Here is a 20,969-nt window from a genome sequence, read left to right on the forward strand (position 1 = left end):
TGATTAACACACATGAGAATTATGGATATCATTAATGAAAAATGCATGCTTGAGAAACAGTAAGACCACACTTCAGTATCATTCAATAATAGAAACATGCAAATGGAATCAGTACACACATGACTCAAAAAACACCAGTTTCACTGAGAGTCGACAAAGTTTCTCCTGCAGGTATAACCTGGTTTACAGAAAGCCATCAGTGCCACCCCAGTTTTGAGGAAACAGGCACTCAGATGGATTGTTGGTAGATACACAAGTTGGTGGCCAGCTAGCCTTTATGTTGTTCCTGGTTTGTTTTTGTAACTGAGGTGAAATTCACAAAATATAAAATTAACATTTCAAACAGTTGGATCATTTCAGTTCTATTTAGTGCATCCATGGTGTTGTAAACCTTACCCCTAATTGCACTGCATTTTCATCATACTAACATGAAACCCCAAGTCCATTAAGCAGTCATTCCCTATCATTCTCTCCCCAGCCCCAAGTCCCAGGAATCTACCTTCAGTCTTGATATATCTACCTAGTCTGAATATTTCCTATAAGTGGATCATGTGCTATTTCATGTAGATCTTGTGATATTTCAAGTCTAAATTCTTTTCTTACCATGTTTTTTGGAAGGCTCATCAATAGTGTAGCATGTGTTGATACTTCGTTTCTTTTTATTGCTAATAATATTCCATTGTGTGCACTTGAGTTTTGACCCACTGTTTTCACTTCTAGTCATTGTTTCAAAACAATAACTATACATTTGTGCATTGCATACCTATCAGCATCTTTCCAGAGATGGGTAGATGGCCACAAGATGAGACTGGAAAAGTTACAATTTGTATGTTGATGAGGTTCTATAAAGTTGTCAACAGTTATGTCATAAGGGATTATTTCATTACACTCCTTGTAGTACCTGGGACTACAGTTGTGCACCTCTGTACTCAGTAAATTTGAAATTTTTTATTGGCTTGTTTTACTGTTAAATGCCAGGCACTTCAAACAATGCAAGTACATAGCAGGTGCTCAATAAAAAATTGCATTGAGCTAAGTTGGAATCCAGGGGTACAGTGTGTGCTTAGCCAGAGAAAGGATCTGGGTTTAATTCTCAGCACTGCAAAATCGACACAACCCAAAACCCTCAAGCAAACCCAAAATCCAATTGCATGTGTGCAAAAATAGACAATGAACCTAAGTCCTGGCAGATATTCAGAAATTTCCAGTTACTGTATTTTTCTTCTTGGGAAATCCTACAGTATTTATGTACTTGCAACTCTCTCTTGGACTTCTTATTTATGCAAATGGAAACCTCATGCCCACCTCAGTCACTGCTGTTACCACTGCACTGGCCCTTAGTTGTCAATCCTGCTTTTACAGTATAGGTGCAACTTGCTCTTATAGCTTGCTCCTACATACTGCAACACTTGTGGGGGTTCACTCTCATCTCTCATCTGGATGATGGCAAGAATTTAACTCCACTCACTTCAGTCCACAATTCATAGTTCATCTCAGAATCAGAAGAGGGCAGAACAAGACAGGTCGCTTAGTAGGCAGGAACGAAGGGAGAGTAAGAAGATGAATGTGATTGCCCAGATTTGGAAGTGAAAGCCTCCTTATACTCTGTGCTTTAGGGGTCTCATTTGCTCCTTTTGTTTCTTTTCTTTTGATGTGCTGGGGTGGGGCCCAGTTTCCTGCACAGGCTAGGCAAGTTATTCACTTCTGAGGTACAACCCAAGCCATCCAAATGGTCTTCAACTTGATACATGTTGTTGGATATAACATCACTTCAACACTAGGACCATTCCAGTGGTCACTTCTACTTCAGTGATAGGTCTTCACATGGCCTCAGGTTCACAGTAACTTAATGAACTTCCACTACTCCCTTTGAATTCTCTACAACACTCAACTTGTCACTGCAGCTTTTAATTCTCCTGGACTTTTTCATCTTCAGAATTTGGCCTAAGTTCTGGCTATTCCCTCTTCCCACTGTTCAAGGAACTGAACTATTACTGTTCTTCCAGGTGCAGCTCCAGCTGACAGCTATGAAATTTATCCTGATTGCCTGCAAGAGAAACTATCCCCACTTCCCTTATTGCCCCCTCAGAACTGACATGTTTCTCACTTTCTTGCCAAAGATTTTTACTTCATTTTAAGAGGGAAGATAGGGATAAGAGGCAAATGGCTGAATCAGCTGTTGTACTTCTGCAAAACTACCAGATGACAGTGTAGTATCAGTGCTAGGAGCTTCAGGACAGTTGGATTTCAGGGCAGATAGCAGGCCTTGCTGGTGAGGTTGGACAGGACTGGATCTAGGTCATCAGAGTCCCCACTGTGGGCTTTCATGATAATGATATTTTTTCTTTGTCCATTTTTTGAATGTTTTTGCTGGAACCCAGGGACTGGTACATGCTAGGCAAGTGCTCCTTCACTGACCTACATCCTTAGTCCTAGGGCTGTGATTCTAACTAAGGCGACAATTACCTAGAAAGTATTCTGCCTGAAAAAAACCACACGTTGACTTCTGCAGTTAGACTAGGACCTTGGACCTGTGCACTTTGAAAGAGTTTCTCACATAACACCACCAGTGTGCACACTAGTGAGAACTGCTGCTCTGTCTTGCATGCCAGAGTAGTGCAATGTTAACAAGCCCTCTCAGTCTCTAGCTTGAATGCTCACCTTGAGCTCAGGGATTCTCCTGCAGAGGCAGCAGTGATGGCAAAGGGGAGTCCAAACATAGACTGGGAAGAGAGCACAGGGATTAGGATTAAGGCAGTTTAACAAAGTCTGAAAACAGATACAAAACAGATTGCACAGGTAAGGTGGGAGGCAACTCAGCCTAACTACAGAAGGGACCTGGCCCAAGTCCTATCTAAGTTGCCTCCAGTTTGATTTGAAGATAGTCATTTAGTAGTCTCCAGGCCTCAGTTTCATCAGGAATAAATGAAGTAAAGAATACTTTGATGTTCTAGTCTCTGTTTTTCTTTCTCCTCCTCCACTCCTATATCCCTCACCCCCACAGCATGTGCAATACTGGGGAATAAACCCAGGGCCTCAGCCTGTTGAGAAAAAAACTCTACCATTGAGCTACATTCCTAGCCTATTGCTTTTACCCAAGAAGAATAGTTTCAACTGGACTGCTGATATTTTCCACCAGAGGATTGTCACTAACAAAATAAGCAACTTCTGACCTGGGTGTGGTGATCCTAGGCAATCAGGAGTCTGATGCAGGAGGAATGCTCATTGAAGGCAATGCTCAGCAACTTAGAGATAGCCTGTCTCAGAAAACAACTTAGCGAGAGCCTGTAGCTCAGTGGTAGAGTGACCCTGGCTTCAACCCATACTACAAAACAAAAAGTATCTTTTTCATTTAGATAGAACAAGGACTGTTTTTCCCCGAGACAGCAGGGATAGTCCCCTAGTTATTTTCATCCCTCATTAAATTATTTATTATTTAACAAGAATTCATAATTGGAAAAGTATTATTTAAAATTAAAAATACAATGTACAGTATGAAACTCTCAAAGAGAATTTTTTTTCACTTGATTTTCCCTAGAATAAAGCAAGTGATGAAATCATTAGTCATTGGGCTTACACAGATATTACTTTTGGCATATATAGTCCTATAATCCCCACATCTTAAACAACATCATTGATAATAAGATAGATGATTGTAAGACACAACAATATTCTGATTTATCCAAGAGAAATCCTTTTATATTTGCTTGTGTCAACTCTAAGAAATACAGTAAGCCATTTGGCTAATTTACAATGAAAATTTTATTCTATTTAAAACTTTATAATTCAGGATACTAAATTTTTTTGCAGGACCTTCTACACAGATATTTTGAGTTCCTCTATATTTTGAAATAGCTACTTGTAGCTCTATTTAGAAAAGTCTAAAAGAAGATGTATGATAGGAATGAGTCAATATTCCATTGGATGAAAATTTTATGGATATATTTTATGAATAAATTATTGCCTACATTAATATTTTTCAAAACTCAATATTAAAATACTTCATAGTTGACTCTAAATTGTCTGTCAATAATAATGTGTCATACAAAAATAGTATGATTTATTAAAAGAGGTGCTGGAAGGCTAAACAGAGTCCATGAGAGAAAGAAGTGAAGGGCTACACAGGAAGATATGAGCAGAGGTGGTGGGGTAGTACACAGATGAGAGGAAGTGGTGGAGATCTTCATAAGGGATGAGGAATTGGTAGAGAGTCATACAGAGTGGGGGAAGAGAAGATTGTGTAAGTATACACAAGAGACAGTGAGAGGAAGTAGTAAAGGGCTACACAAGAGAAGATAAGAGCAGGTCAGGAGGAGGTATGCAGGAGGAGCTAAGAGGAGAAAGTGAAGACTACACAGGAGGTCACATAACTTGGTGGAGAGCTACACAGGGACCACAAAAGGAGGTGCCAGAAGGGTGCACAGATGAAAGAAAATGGCTAAAGAGAAGATGAAAGTTGATGGTATAGGACTACATAGTGAACCATGAGAGGAGATCCTGGAGGACTGCACAGTGGAGAAGAGAGGAGATGGTAAAGAGCTACATATGGGACTGTGAGGGTAGGCGGTGAAGTGCTAAACAAGGAGCTGATGAAGAAGGTGGTGGAAGACCACCCTAAAGTACAGGAGAGAAGTGGGAGCAGTTGGTGGAGAAAGACACCAGAGTTGAGACATGTTGGTGGTTAACTACAGAGGAGGGGACGAGAAAAGATGGTGGAGTGCAACAAAGAGGCCATGAGAGATGATGGCCAAGCACTATTCATGAGCCCTTGAGAAGAGGTAATGGGAGGGTTACAGGAAGCATTGAGAAGAGATGATAGAGGCTTCACAGAATTCTGTGAAAGGAGGTGCTTGAGGGCTACCCAGGTGAAAACGAGAGAAAGTGGTGGTGGGCTACTTAGGTAGACAAGTAAGAAGGAGGTGGAGAGCAGCACAGTAAAGATGAAAGGAGGATGTCAAGGGCTACACAGTGTCTGTGAAAGGAGGCAATGGAGGATGCACAGAGGCGCTGTGAGACATGATAGAGGGTTACACAGGGGGCTGTGAGAAAAGTGGAGGGCTACAGAGTGGAGCATAAGAGGAGGTGGTCAAAGACAACAAAGTGTGGTGGAAAGTATCTCAGAGTCACGGAGCTCTGAGGAAATCTTGGTCTGACCCTGATTCTGACCTCTGTTGTCTATCCATAACTATAAAATACTAACACAATGCTTTATCTCCTAAGACCACAAACTATGCAATTCTGTTTAATATAACCCACAAACCCTGCTGACTTATTTGTACCCAATAGCTGACCACAAATTTAGATCATAGATTTCCTGAGTCCTGACCCCAACCATAATCTCAACTCTAACATTAATGGCTCACCATATAATTTTATCTCCATGTTTCTGACTTTGAGGAAAGGCTGACCTTATTGTGGTGGACTTTTGACTGAAGACTTCTTTCCTCTCTCTAGGGCTAGCTGGCTGGATCTTCTCTGTTCTTAGAGTATGTTTTCTGGACAAGGCTAGAAAGATCCAAGGCCTTCTTTGTGAGAACATAATTTTTTTTTAAACAAGTAAGCATTTTGAATGTTGCATCTGAGTGTCATGTCACTCCTTGTACCAGGATGTTTTTATAGCCTAAAATTAGTATGAAAACAGGCTCTGAGTGGTTAAGAGACTGTCCTGGGTCACATGCTGGTGAGCAGCACAGCCAGAGTCCTAATTACCATCCCAACCCAAACTTTCCCACCCTGCACCATTTCCAAGGCAAGAAAGGAGGAATTCCAGTCCCTCCTTTGTCTCTGTCCCATTGATTGGGACATTGTTCTCTGGGGCAGCTGTTGCTGCTGGGGATGGGGTACTTTGCTGCAGGACAGGTTAAAGATTGATGAACCATGAAGAGGCAGTGTCTACCTGGCTGCATGTAATTCTTATCCTCAGCCTGGATACCACACCCAACCTCATTCCCTGTGGGATCCAATCACAGAGCATCATAGCCTGGGATGGGCTTCAGACGTGCTGCAAACTCTCCAAAAAGAGAGTCTGCATTCTTACCCAACATCATTAGTTCATTTCAAACACATTTTCCATCCTCCCGGGATCCACAAGCAGCCTTAGTTGGACCTTTCAGGTATGTCCTAGCATCTCCTGGGCTCCAAATTATAGGTTCTTCTCTGCCCAGAATGGCCACTGTCCAATGTGATCAGTTCCATGCAGGCCTAACCTGGAGTCATCTTTCTGAGCTAAGTAAGATTTTGGCTAGAGGATGTTTAATCTTTTAGGCTTACAAACCTTCTTGGCAAGAGGAGAGAAAGAATCTGGCTTTGGTGGAACTATCAGGGCCCAACTTGGTCAAATGGGCACACAAAGTTTATACATTTCTACAAGGTTCCTCCCACCTGTGAGCATGGTCCCAGAGCACAGAAGTAAAACCTAAACTGATATGGAGCTTTGACCGTCAAGGAGATTTTGTCAGGTTCAAAGGATTACAGGACACTTAGATTTACCAGTGCAGGTGGAAGTCAGGCTGCCACAGACTCAGCATCTGGAATGTTTTTTTACCAAAGTGTACCGTGCCTACATATTTCTTATTTTGGAAAGTCGAAATTATATTCTAATTTCTTAATTTTCAAGATACAGAAGATTGCATGTTCTCCAACAATGCGAAGGGCAGGAAAGAGAGCCAGAGGCACACAGAATTATTTATCTAGCCTAAACTAGGAACCCAGATCCCCATTTGGTATTCTTGTATGTTCTATTTTCATGGGTAACTCCAAAGAAACCACAGCTGCTGACCACAGAGGCTGAGGCAGGAGAAGGGTGACATGCTCAAAGTAATCCTGGGAAAGCTCTTGAGATCCTATACAACCTCCTCGACCTCCCCACAAAAGGAAAGATGAGGCAACAAGATAGCATGCACGTGGTTCAATTCTCAGATTTGGAAAAAGTAATGATGTTCTATTCCCCTCGTTCTCTCTTCCGCTCTCTCTTTTCCATATTTTTCTCTTCTGTGTTGCCTTTCTTCCTGGAAGAAGACAGCACGAAGTTGAGAAAGTTGACTTTTCACTCTCTATTTCTTCCATGATTTCCGTCTCTCTCAGCCCTTCTTTTTGCCCTGTAGGATTTCTTTTCTGTTTCCCCCTGCTGGGCAGAACACCTGTGCTCCCATGATCCCCATCTTGGGATTCTGGAAACACAAGTACCACAGGCTATTGCACCTACCTGCTTCTACTTTTGAAAATTATAAATTATCATCTAATTTGCTGACCCTCATCCTGCATGATATTTCTCTCCAAAGATTGGGCTTGGATCATCTTGAAGAAATTTTGGTTCTTTTTTTCTGACAACACCAACAGATATCTTTTAGCTACAAAACGTGTGTGTGTGTGTGTGTGTGTGTATGTGTGCGCGCACACACACACGTGTGTGTATTTGTGTGTGTGTTACTAGTATCTCACAAATGTTTTTATTTTGCCTTATTGTGTTTCTTTCATTATCATTCACTCATTTATTTCTTCACTCATGTGTACTACAGTGTTAGGAATCCAACCCTAGGCATCACACATCCCAAGGAAAGGCTACAACACTAAGATGCATCCAAGTCCTGGGAGGTTACCTAGAACTCTAGGTAAAATTCTCTCAAAAAAGACAGCCCAAGGCACACAGAGTTTATCTAGCCTAAAGAGGGAGCCCAGATCCCATGTGGGACCTGTGCAAATGTTATTTTCATGTGTAACTCAAAAGAAATTCTGGTCAGTAAACAGGGAGCTTGAGACAGGAGAATGGAGGACAGCCTTTCAGAGTGCTCCTAGTTTACCTTGGGAGAGGCTGTCTCAAAATAAAATTGAAAGCAGCTGTGAGTTAGGTGAGCCTTGGTTCAGTCCTTACATTCACATAATAAATCAGTTATTTTCTGCTTTCCTTTCTGCTCTGTTTCACTGTTTTCTTATTTCTCCCTTTCATGTTGCCTTTCTTTTTATATATTTCCATATGACTTAATTTTCTACTCTTGTTTTTAATTGACACGTTAAAATATGTGCACATAATTATACATATTTATAGGGTACATTCTGATATTTTGATATAAGTATACTTTGTGTAATGTTCAAAGAAGGGTATTTAGCATATGCATCACCTTATGCATTTATCTATTTCTGGTAAGAATATTTAAAAATCCTCTCTTCTTGCTGTTTGGAAATATTCAGTACAACATTGTTAAAGACGATTGTCTCACTCCGTGAAAAAATAATTGAAAGTATTCCTCTTACCTATACCTGAATCTTTACACCTATTCTCACCTCCCCCTGACTTTTTCAGCCTCTGGTCACATAACCATTATTCTACTCTTAATTTTGAGATCAACTTTTATTGATTCTACATGTGAGTGAAAGCATGTAGTATTTACTTTTCTGAGCCTGACCCATCTCACTTAGCACAGGTTCATCTATGTTGTCATAGGATTTTACCTTTTTATAGCTGAATAGAGTTTCACTATCTATTTATAACGCATTTTCTTTCTTCATGTATCACTTAATGAAAACTTAGTTTGACCATATTTCTGTTAATTGTGCTGCAATAAAAATGCACAAGCAGAGACTTCTTCAACATAATTTTATTTCTTTGAATATATACTCAATTGTGAAATTGCTGAATGATTAAGTTGTTGCATATTTAAGTGTTTGAGAAATGTCCACACTCTTTTCCATAATGGGTAGAGGAATATTCATTCCTAACAACAGTATACAGATTTCTTCTTTCTGAATATCCATTTTAGGATTTATTATTCTATGTATTTTCAATAATAGACATCCCAACTGTAAGTTAGACATTCAACTATAAGTTGATATTTCATCAACTACCAAGCCATATCTCCAGCCCTTTTTTCTTTTTTGTTTTGAAATAGGGTATGGCTAAAATTGCTTAGAGTTTCACTAAATTACTGAGACTGACTTTAAACTTGCACTCTTCCTGCCTCTGCCTCCCAACTCACTGGGATTACAGGCATACACCCTCACACTGAGCCCCTGATGATTATTTTGAACATTTCTTCACATTTTTGTTGAAGAACAAAATGTCTTATATGTCTTCTTTTAATAAATGTATATTCAGATGTTGTGATCATTTTTTAATTAAACTACTTTTTTAGCCTGGGTAGTATTAGTTCCTTGTATATTCCTTGTAAGATTCATAATTAGTGAATACTTTTCTTCCATTCTGTAAGTGATCCATTTGTTGTGTTCATTGTTTCCTTGGTGTGCAGAAGCTTTTGGGGTTGACATAATCTCATTTGTCTGTCTATGTTACCTATGGTTGGGTAATCTGATGAAAAAAAAATTCTTTCCCAGATGACTGTCATGAGGTCTTTTCTCATATTCTTTGAGGTCTTGAATTTAAGTCTTCAATCCATTTTGAATTCGATTTTGTATATGGGTGGGAAATGGGAACTAGTTTCATTGTTCTTCATGTGGATATTCAGTTTCCTTAGCTCCATTTCTTGAAAAGACGGTTCTTTCTGTATAGTACATTCTTGGCAATTTTGCTGAAAATAAATTGGCTATAAATGCATGGATTTATTTCTATGTTTTCTATTCTATTTTTTTTTCCACTGATCTACAGTTCTATTTTTATTCCGCTGCTGTATTGTTTTCATTACTATAGCTTTATCGTGTGTTTTTAGGTCAGGTAGCAGGCATGATAGGTTCAGCTTAGCCACAGTTTAAAGATTAAAATATATTATCCAATATGTAAAACAAGCAAATAAAAAATAAAATCTAAGCTGTTGAGTTCACTTTTTTTCTAGTTCTCTGCCATGCTTAGAGTCCCACTCAAAAAATGAGTCTTTTGTTTAAAATTCTCCACAAAGAATTTTCTTATCTTTTTTGCTTGTGTGACAATAAGAAAAGTATAAAGATGACTCATAACAAAAAAAATAATAAATTCCTGAATCATTAGTCTTTCTGGACAGCAATATATGTATGGGTTAAAGGCCTAATGTCAATTTTATCTGTTTTAATATCTCTCCACAGGAATGTTTTATTAGTATTTAATAAAAAGTAGAGGGATTACTGAAGACTTCTTAATGATTTTTAATAAAGGAGATGCTGTTATTTAGTATGATTGTGAGAGATATCTTAATGTTTTTACTTAATGCTCTTCGATAATTTTCTTATAAAATTTGGGAATAAGAATGAGAATATAAAAGTAAATAATGATTGAGGTACTAAGGCAAAGCTTTTGTGTAGATACAAGTTGATACTAAACAAATTTTTGCATGAAAAAATCTGTACCAAGATGTAAGGTATACATACTCTGACAGGATGGACTCTGCCTTGTATAGTAAAAAAAAAAAAATCTTTGATTACTCAAAGCATTTTAATAAATTAACCACATAAAAGATTTTTATCAACAGAATGCTTGGAAAACCCTTGGACCAAAAATGCTCCCTACATAAGACAGAAAAGCTGGGTGTGTAATTAAAAGGCATTTTAGAGTCAGGCATCAAAAAAAGGAAAAGATTAGAATCAAAAGACAAAGTCTTTGCCAAATTGTGTAGTTAAAGAGCACCTTTTCTTTTTTTTTTTTTTAATTGGTTATTCAAAACTTTACAAAGATTGCAGAATCACATCGGTTACACATCCACATTTTTACATAATACCATAATAGTAACTGTTGTATTCTGCTACCTTTCCTACCCTCTACTATCCCCCCTCCCCTCCCCTCCCATCTTCTCTCTCTACCCCATCTACTGTAATTCATTTCTCTCCTTATTTTTTTCCCATTCCCCTCACAAACTCTTATATGTAATTTTGTATAACAATGAGGGTCTCCTTCAATTTCCATGCAATTTCCCTTTTCTCTCCCTTTCCCTCCCACTTCATGAATCTGCTTAATGTTAATCTTTTCCTCCTGCTCTTCCTCCCTGCTCTGTTCTTGGTTGCTCTCATTATATCAAAGAAGACATTTGGCATTTATTTTTTAGGGATTAGTTAGCTTCACTTAGCATAATCTGCTCTAATGCCATCCATTTCCCTGCAAATTCTATGATTTTGTCATTTCTTAGTGCTGCGTAGTACTCCATTGTGTATAAATGCCACATTTTTTTTATCCATTCATCTATTGAGGGGCATCAGGGTTGGTTCCATAGTCTAGCTATTGTGAATTGTGCTGCTATGAACATCGATGTGGCAGTATCCCTGTAGTATGCTCTTTTGAGGTCTTCAGGGAATAGTCCAAGAAGGGCAACAGCTGGGTCAAATGGTGGTTCCATTCCCAGCTTTCCCAGGAATCTCCATACTGCTTTCCATATTGGCCTCACCATTTTTCAGTCCCACCAGCAATGTACAAGAGTACCCTTTTCCCCACATCCTCGCCAGCACTTGTTATTGTTCGACTTCATAATGGCTGCCGATCTTACTGGAGTGAGATGGTATCTTAGGGTGGTTTTGATTTGCATTTCTCTGACTGCTAGAGATGGTGAGCATTTTTTCATGTACTTGTTGATTGATTGTATGTCCTCCTCAGAGAAGTGTCTGTTCAGGTCTTTGGCCCATTTGTTGATTGGGTTATTTGTTTTCTTATTTAATTTTTTGAATTCTTTGTATACTCTGGATATTAGGGCTCTATCTGAAGTGTGAGGAGTAAAAATTTGTTCCCATGATGTAGGCTCCCTATTTACCTCTCTTATTGTTTCTCTTACTGAGAAAAAATTTTTTAGTTTAAGTAAGTCCCATTTGTTGATTCTTGTTATTAACTCTTGTGCTATGGGTGTCCTATTAAGGAATTTGGAGCCCGACCCCACAATATGTAGATCGGAGCCAACCTTTTCATCTATCAGACGCATAGTCTCTGATTTGATATCAAGGTCCTTGATCCATTTTGAGTTAACTTTTGTGCATGGCGAGAGGAGGGGATTCAGTTTCATTTTGTTGCATATGGATTTCCAGTTTTCCCAGCACCATTTGTTGAAGATGCTATCCTTCCTCCATTGCATGCTTTTAGCCCCTTTTAGAGCACTTTTTCTATAAAATATTTTGTGATTCATACGGATACACACATATGGGTATTATTAACTATGGTACTTTCCTATTTTGACAATTTTTTATAAAAGTATTATTTTTAAAAGATTCTTTTAGAAATGATTCTTAGGCAAACCTAAAGAAAACAAATGTTCAAAGATTTCATTTAATCTATTAAGCAATGAGATAACCACTAAAATGCACTATAAATTCAAGGAGCATTCAAAAAGCTAGGTTATTCACAGGCAAAGAAACTATTATGATAAGAATATTATAACATAATTAATATAAAACAGGCATACAATCTTGAGTTATCTGCTCTATCACACAGAAATTATTTACAATAATATCTGACAAAGATTCAACAAGAACTTCAGTAAGTCTGGAACCTTTATTTTTGTAGTAAATAATAAGATGAACTTAGATGATACTTAAGTGACTCTTGTCTCCAAGTAGAAACAAAAGAATATACTATAATTATTTTAATCTTATTTTTGAGTTTCTAATAATTTTGATAGTTTCCCCTCACTAATTCTTAATGAATAAGGTAAATAATTGCATTGCATGGAAGGTAGGGAGATATAGTGAAACATTTTTTATTTCAGAATTATAATAGAGTCATCAAAAATTATGTGCCATTATAGCCAGGTGCAGTGTCACACATTTGGGAGGCTGAGGCAGGAGGATCATAAATTCAAAGACAGCCTCAACAATTTAGGGAAGCCCTAAGCAACTTAATGAGACCCTATCTATTAAGCAGTTCTTAGGTAAATTAAAGACACTGACCTTGGGAGAAATGGATTAAGGTATCTCTTGTGCAAGAGATATAATCATACAATCACATATAATCATAAAATCAGTCCCACCATTGCCATTTGTCATGATGTAATACAGGCAGTAGTGCCCTCACAGAACTGAGCCAATGAAGGTAACATATTTTTAAATCTCCAAAACTGTTGGCTAAATAAAACTTATTTTCTTAAGAAGCCATCACAAGATATTTCATTATAGTAACAAATACTGATTAATTCAATAATTAATATCTTAACCTTCATGAAGAGCTTTAAAACCAATGTATCCTTTAACCAAGAGAAAATCAAATTCTGGTGATACATTAGCAAATAGTTGAGAGTAAGATTTTTATAAGCTTTCTTTAAGATAATCAAAATTGAGCCAGATAACATTATAACAAAAAAAAAAGGCAGAATAAGAAACTAAAAAATCTCTCATGCTTGTGAACTTGTAGTTTTAATATAATTGAGATGACAATAATTCTCAAATTGAGCTATAAATTTAATGTGATCCTTGTTTAAATTCAGGCTATCATTCTTGCAGAAATAAACAAATTGATTAAAAAACTCATGTGGATAAGAAAGGGATTTAGAAAAGCCATAATGATAATTTTAAAAAATCACAAAGCAGGGACTCGTACATCCTTTTTCAAAATTTACTGCATAGCTTTAAACAATCAAGAGAGTGAAGTCCCATCATGAGCATAGGTAAACAGATCATTGAAATACAATTCAGAGTCTTTGTAATATTTTTATATCATTATTGAATATTGCATGCCTATATCAAATATGTACAATTAAAATAACAATAAGAATAAATGAAAATCCATAAATAAATCTACCCATTTTCAATTAATTGAATTTTGAAAGTGGTAGCAAGAACATTACGCAAAGGAACAAATGCTATTTTTAACATACAGTGTTGGAAAACTAGAAATCAAAAGGTTCAAAGATTAAAGTTGAACACCTAACTCACATCCTATAAAAAAATAAATCAAAATAGATTAAAAACCTAAATATAAAAGCTAAACTTACAAAAGTCTTATCAGGAACTTAATAATTGGTCTGTGTGACTTTGAGTCAGTTAAAAAAAGATTCTTACATATGAAAATAAAAGAACAACCAACCTAAAATTTTTAAGAATTGTACTTTATTAAAACTAAACACTTTTGTGCATCATAGGACACTACCATGTGATAAAAAGGTAACTCACACAATAGGAGGAAATGTTTTTGCAAATCATACATCTAGTGTGATTCAGAATAGATAAATCAGTCTTACAACTCAGTAATAAGTTGAAAACAACTAAATTCAAAGATGGAAAAAATAATTTAACAGGTATTTCTTTTAAAACATGCTAAAATGTCCAATAAATCCATGAGAAGATGCTCAACATCATTATTTATTAGGTAAATATAAATCAAAACCATAATGAGATGCCCATTCACATCTACTAGACAGCTTTAGGTATAGGTATTCTTTTCAAAAAGTTAAAAAAATAGAATAAGTATTAATAAAGATATGAATACAATGTTGGTGAGAATTTTAAATAGTTCAGATACTGTAGAAAATGACTTTTCAGTTCTTCAAAATGTTTGTTATAAATCTATCATATGACCCACAATTCATTCCTATGTATATTCTCAAAGGGTGATGAAAACATATGCTCATGCAGAAACTTGTACATCTGCAGGTTTTCCAGCCAAAATCACAATTATCTAATTCTTTAGCTTTTTGTCTGATAAATCAAAACATCTATATTATTGTGTCTGACTCTTTAAGGGAATTTAGTTTTTAGTAAAATTTTGTGTTGTCTTCCCAAATGAATATTCTCATCCCCAAAATGAACTGATAAGAATCCTATGTCAACAAATTGGGGGATATGGGTAGGCAGATAGGAATACTCTTCCAAAGTCAGGCAGGGAGATTCAAGAAGAGCAGGAAGATGAAAGACATTTCCTTTGGAACCTGACTCCAGCCTCACCACAGATCTAGAGTCTCATACCAGACAAAGTGGAGGGGTAGGAGATGAGGAAGTCTTTTCTCTTTAATAGTAATTAATCAATATGATAAGAGCTACATTTATTGCTCTAAATATACCATATTAAGAATAATGAAGAGGCACATAAAAGAGGTTAGTTACTATTTATATCCATATTCATTTGAGTTTATGATTTTAAAAGTATCAAAGAATTCACTTCTGAATATATGTTCATATCATCTATCACAATTTTATTATATGTAATATATATTTAATACCTATATTAGAAAATATATACAACATAGAGTTGACTGTGCTAATTAAGTATCCCTTTCTCCAACTGGCCTTTAACATTATGACAAAGGAACAAGGCTACTTTTAAAAGGTAGATGATACACAAAATATTGAAACTAAAAGAAATTTTATTACTATTTAGTAAAATAACATTTTTAGCCTTTTTAAAATGATATACAATAGTCATACATATTTATAGGGCAAAGGAAAATAATTTGATATATATATAATATCTAACCAGCTAATAGGATAATTAGCATTTCTATCTCTTTCAGCACTTATTATTTCTTTGAACCCATCTCTTTCTAGTAGAAGTAATAGTCTTGGTTTGCTTTTAATCAAATAATTCTGGAAATTCTCTACCTACTGGGTCTATTTAAAATGATATATACCTCTATGAATATACTTAACTTATGAAAGTAAACACTATAATTTTCATTAAGAGGATGTAAGTATTCAAATGATATTATTAAATAATATTTTTCAGAGAAATGCCAACACATATTAGTAACCACATTACTTCTTTCCTCTTTTCCTGTAGATCACTGATAGACCTTGAGGTAGGCATCACAAGGGAAGTTAGTATTTTCATGTGTTAAAAAGTTCAAGTATTCCTCCTCACTGAAGTCAGATTTATTATATTTTTCTTCCTTCTATATTTGTCTTTCCCAAAGGCAATGCTAATGACCACCCCCAAAATCCTTGGTGATGTTCAAGGACCATCATAACTTAATGATTACTCCCTGTGCTTCTTGTTTAACTTTAGAACCCCAAAAGATACAACATTTCACCATGGCAAAGTCTAAAGTTAGAAAGTGGCTTCAGTCAACTCTCCTTTCCCCTCTCATCAGTGCCCATTCAGGGCTCCTACAGGTGGTACAGAGAGAATCAGGTAGAAGAACAGAGCACTTCACTATGGATAAATTTGTATGGATAATATACGATGGAAAGGGTAGGACTTTTTCGGTACATAAAATGTGAGTTTACTTAGATCATTTGAATTTTCCATAAGTATGTTTAATTGAATTACAGTCAGCCATGTCTGTCTCTAAAGAAAGGAATCATGATTATGTGAACAAAAAAACTCAAAAGAGTTTGGTATTTTTCAATATGTTTGTTATTCTTTGACAAGTATGAAAATTCTTACCTCAGTACAACTGTCATCATCTGTTAGTGTCATTGAAATCTACTGTTTTACAGGGTTTGTTTTAACTGGTTCTGCATGGATTGTTAAATCTTGCCATCTTAAAATTGGTGCATTGAAAAGAGCATCTAACATTTCAAAGTTTTATTTGGGGGAAAGTTCTTTTGAAAATGTTTGCATTCCACTAAAAGTTCACCAGCCTCTCTTTTTACCATTATCTCTATTAACAATGCTTCCCAAGTTTGAGGTCAAAGTTCAAGTATCAAAGATAATTAGAATCCTGGATGAAAAAGTGGACACATTAGTATGTGGAATGTGAGTTGTTTTTGCCTACATTGTCATATTTGGCCTCAATTCTGGATGATTATTTGGCTAAGTACAGATAGTAAATTTAGTATCCCTCATTACTTTTATCATACTACTCCACTGACTTCTCTTTGACTACTTATTAATAAAATCATAAGTATAGAAAAGATAAGGGGAAAAGACACTCTTAATCATTATTTAGCAAGGAACAGCTTTCCATATTTGCTTTAATAATCATATTTTTGCTTTATTATTTTAGGTTGAATTAGAGGTGACAAATTTTCATCAAGTATGTACTTCTAAAATATAGAGATGTTTTCCCACTTAACCAATACCATTATTACACTCAGCAAAATTTAAAGTATTTTACAATATTAGGTATAAGCTAATAGTCAAATCCTCAAATTTTCCTGAGTGTGTATAGAACTGTGCTTATGTATTGTTTTGGGCAATTTTAATTTATAATCACTCTTTGTTTTAATTCTCTATGATGGAAATTTTCAACCACATTACAAGCATTAACAAAAGTACAATGAAACCTCGTGTATCTTCTACCTATTAAAACAATTATGAAGTCAACCAATTTCTTGCTCCATTTGATTTCCCTATAGTACTTTTCTTTTGCTTTAATATTTTGAAGCCAATCATAGGAACCTATAAATATCTTAAAGTTTTAAAAATATATAGCCTAGTTTCTCCTCATGGCACTAACTTATTGAAGAGATCCTAAACATTTCACATGCTGAATCTGCCTTCTTACTTTCTCATGGAACATTGCATTAATTATGCTTAATCTCTCAAGTGGGCAATTTTAAGAAAATTTTTTGATGGTTAATGTAAATCTTTCTGGTACAGTGATGGAACAAATTGTTTAATAGCCTGAAATATCACCCACATAATTTTCTACTGTAGGATATTTTACTTTCTCCTTTTCTTCATGTACATACCATAAATACTAATCCTGACATGCAGCAACAATGAGGAGGATCTAGTGAGAGTGACTGACAACATGACAGGAAAGATCATATGTCAAAACTACCGGGGAAAAGCAAATAATTAGAATTCTAAAGAAGTGATTTAAGGATAGAATAAATGATCTACTGACTGATATCATGACTATAAGAGTAGTAGGTTCAAACCAGTAGTCATGAGAATGCATTCCAATCAGTGACACTATTTTACTGAGGCATGCTGCTATTTTTCTGAGCCCCCCCACTTTTTTTTCCTTTTGTTACTGGAGATTGAACTCCTGGGGTTTTTAACCACTGAGCCACTTAACCACATCCCTAGGCCTTTATTTATTTATTTATTTTAAATTTTGAGACTGTGTGTCATTAAGTTACTTAGAACCTTGCTAAACTGCTAAGGCTGGCCTTAAACTTGCAATCCTCCTCTCACAGCCTCAAAAGTCACTGGGATTAAAGGCATTGGCCACCAGGCCCACTGAGCCTCCATTCTAAATTAGTAAAGTGAGGGGTGAACATGATCTCTAAATATACCTTGCATTTTTGTCTTTTGTGAATTAAGATAACTCTTGCAGTTCTTTTAGACATGAAAATTAGAACTCATACTTGAGGCTTTTGTAATGTTCTCAGTGCTGCATTTTAAATCAGGGAAGAGAAGAATGGTGCAGAGTCTCTGTGCCCACATAACCAGGACTTCGGGGCAACTCCCACAACATAAATAAAGCAGCAACTGACAGGAAACTGGCACAGGCACCAGCCAAATCCAGGAAAATGGGTTGTAGTTCCCAGAGCCTCAGCAGCTGGTTCCACCAGCATATCCTAGGCTTTCATGGCTTTTTAAGGATGATTTTGTGTAGGTGGTGTTGGACCTCTGCCTCCGGTGGTCTCTTCTGGAGCTGCACAAGAGGCAGAAAGCACTGACTGAGCTCTAGGCCAGCTAATACCTGCAGCAGGTCATCTTTGGCCTTCAGTATCTGCCCTGAATCCATAGGGACCTCATCTGGGCAACCTTTTTCTGAAGAAGGATCTGAAGATGAAAATAGGGAATTTCAGACTGGCAACCAAAGTCGAGTATGAAGGGGAGTGGAAGAAGATCCTGTATGGGACCCCTAGTTACATAGCTCCCCAGGAGCTGAACAAGAAGGGGCACAGTTTCAAGGTGGGCGTGTGGTCCACTGGGTGCATCATGTATACCTTGATAGTAGGCAAACTACCTTTTGAGACATCTTGCCTAAGAGACCTATCTCCAGATCAAGAAGAATGAACATAGTATTCCCAAACACCTCAAACCTGTGGCTGCCTCCCTCGTACAAAAGAAGATCCAGATGGATCCCACACCCGCCCAACAATGCAAAACTGCTCAATGGCAAGTTTTTCACTTCCGGCTGCATCCCACCAAAGTTTACAATTGCTCCCAGCAGCCTGAATCCCAGTAATTGGAAACCTCTTAAGGTCCTCAATAAAGGCATGGAAAACCCCCTGTCTGAGCTTACCAGGATAAAGAGAAACCAGTGGTTCGGGAGAAAATTGAGGCCATTAGATGCCACTTGGTAACATGCTGCAGCACTTGCAAAGCTTCAATACCTCCAGGCCCTCACGAGGCGGGGCAGGTGGAAGCGCTGGTGAGGCAAGAGGAAGCTGAGGACCCTTCATGCATCCCCATCTTCTGGGTCAGTAAATGGGTGGTCTACTTGGACAAGTATGGCCTTCGATATCAACTATGTGACAACAGTGTGAGGGTGCACTTGAATGACTCAACTGCGCCTCATCCTGCACAAAGACGGAGACAGCCTACAGAATGTAGACTGTCAGCTTTGAGTCCTACCTCACCATGGTTTCCCACCCCAACTCCTTGATGAAGATCACCCTCCTTAAATATTTCTGCAATTACATGAGCGAACCCTTGCTGAAAGGCTCTGTGAACCAGGTTCCCCACCTGCAGCACCGTCATCCTGCACCTTAGCAGTGGCACCCTGCAAATCAGCTTCTTCCAGGACCATACCAGACTTATCCTATGTCCACTAATGGCATCCATGACCTATAATACTAGAAGTGTGACTTCTCCAAGAACCGCCTCAGCTTCCAGGAAGAGTACTGCTGCTGTAAGGAGCTGGCCAACTGGCTACCCTAAGCCGACACCATGGCGGACAAGCTCCTGAGCTCGTGCTCTGCTTACAATCGCCTCAAGGCCTCCCCCTAGGCTTCCCTTCACTCTGGACTGATGCCTCCTCACTCCCACCAGCTTCTGCACCTGCTCTAGTTGGTTCCGGTGAGGCTGTTTATGTAATGTGCCCCCAGTCCTGGGGGCTGGGCAGGGATCTCTGATGTCCTTGCAGGTGGGGCTGAGTGTGAGTTATTTTGTACATCTTCCAGTGTGGGTTTTGCAGCCACTTCCCCTCCCATTCAACCCACCAGATGAATTTTACAGAGTATTTCTATTGAATTCAGGACTACTCCTTCCTTGACTATACACATTAAACATATGTGAATTTTAAAAAACAGACAAAAAAAACTCCCACACAACCCCATTCAAATAAGCAGTAGCAGATGAAGCAGCAGGACAAAGAAATATGCCAGCCTAAGTATTATTAGCTAGAAATACCAACACTCCAAGGCTTCTGCCTTAATCCTGTCTCATATGAATAGCCAAGGAATTATCTAACGGCAGATACCTATATCTTAGGGGTTAGGGGTTTCAGCATAAGTTGCTCTGATGCTCTGATCCCTTTTTAAATTATTATTTGAAGTATATCAAAGATGTTTACAAATAGAAAATGTAATGAACAAAGCAAAATGATTCTCAATTATTTTATTTTTTTAAGGAGGAGAGAAAAAGAACTAATATACTATGTGTACACACACACACAACCCCATAAATTACTTTTATATATACCCCATCATACTCTTAGGGCCTTCTTTCTTCCTCTCTTCTCTCTCTCATGCATATGTAGGTGTGTGTTATAATCATGTTGGTTTTGCTTATTTTTTTAAATTTTTTTTAAAGAGAGAGTGAGAGAGAGAGAATTTTTTAATACTTATTTTTTAGTTTTCGGCGGACACAACATCTTTTTGTTTGTATGTGGTGCTGAGGATCGAACCCGGGCCGCACACATGCCAGGTGAGTGCACTACCGCTTGAGCCATATCCCCAGCCCGGTTTTGCATATTATTTATTAATTTTATTCTTCTAAATTTGTTCATTTGGTATACAGAATAAATTTTTATTTTATTATCACTAAATTAAAAGAATGATAAAAATAAACAAGCTATGGCTGCATCACCCAACAAGTAAAAACCAACTTGTTTCAGATTAAAAGTATAGGCTATGAAATGAAACAGTGAAATCCAAGATCAGAGAAGAGGGAACAGGTTTGAGTAATAACTGAATGTGGGAGATAAAATACTAATTATTAATTTATTTCCCATAACAAAATGAAGATAAGAAAGGTTGACATAGGAAGGAAAATTTAGAACTAAAGTAACTTCCAAGAG

At 37.2% G+C, this 20,969-nt stretch overlaps 1 pseudogene; it reads left to right on the forward strand.

The window, feature by feature from the left end:
• Positions 1-18,249: 18,249 nt before the first annotated feature.
• On the forward strand, positions 18,250-19,678 carry LOC143386716 (serine/threonine-protein kinase PLK1 pseudogene; annotated as a pseudogene).
• Positions 19,679-20,969: the final 1,291 nt, after the last annotated feature.

This window comes from Callospermophilus lateralis, unplaced genomic scaffold (genome assembly GCF_048772815.1).
Source record: "Callospermophilus lateralis isolate mCalLat2 unplaced genomic scaffold, mCalLat2.hap1 Scaffold_120, whole genome shotgun sequence".
NCBI lineage: Eukaryota > Metazoa > Chordata > Mammalia > Rodentia > Sciuridae > Callospermophilus > Callospermophilus lateralis.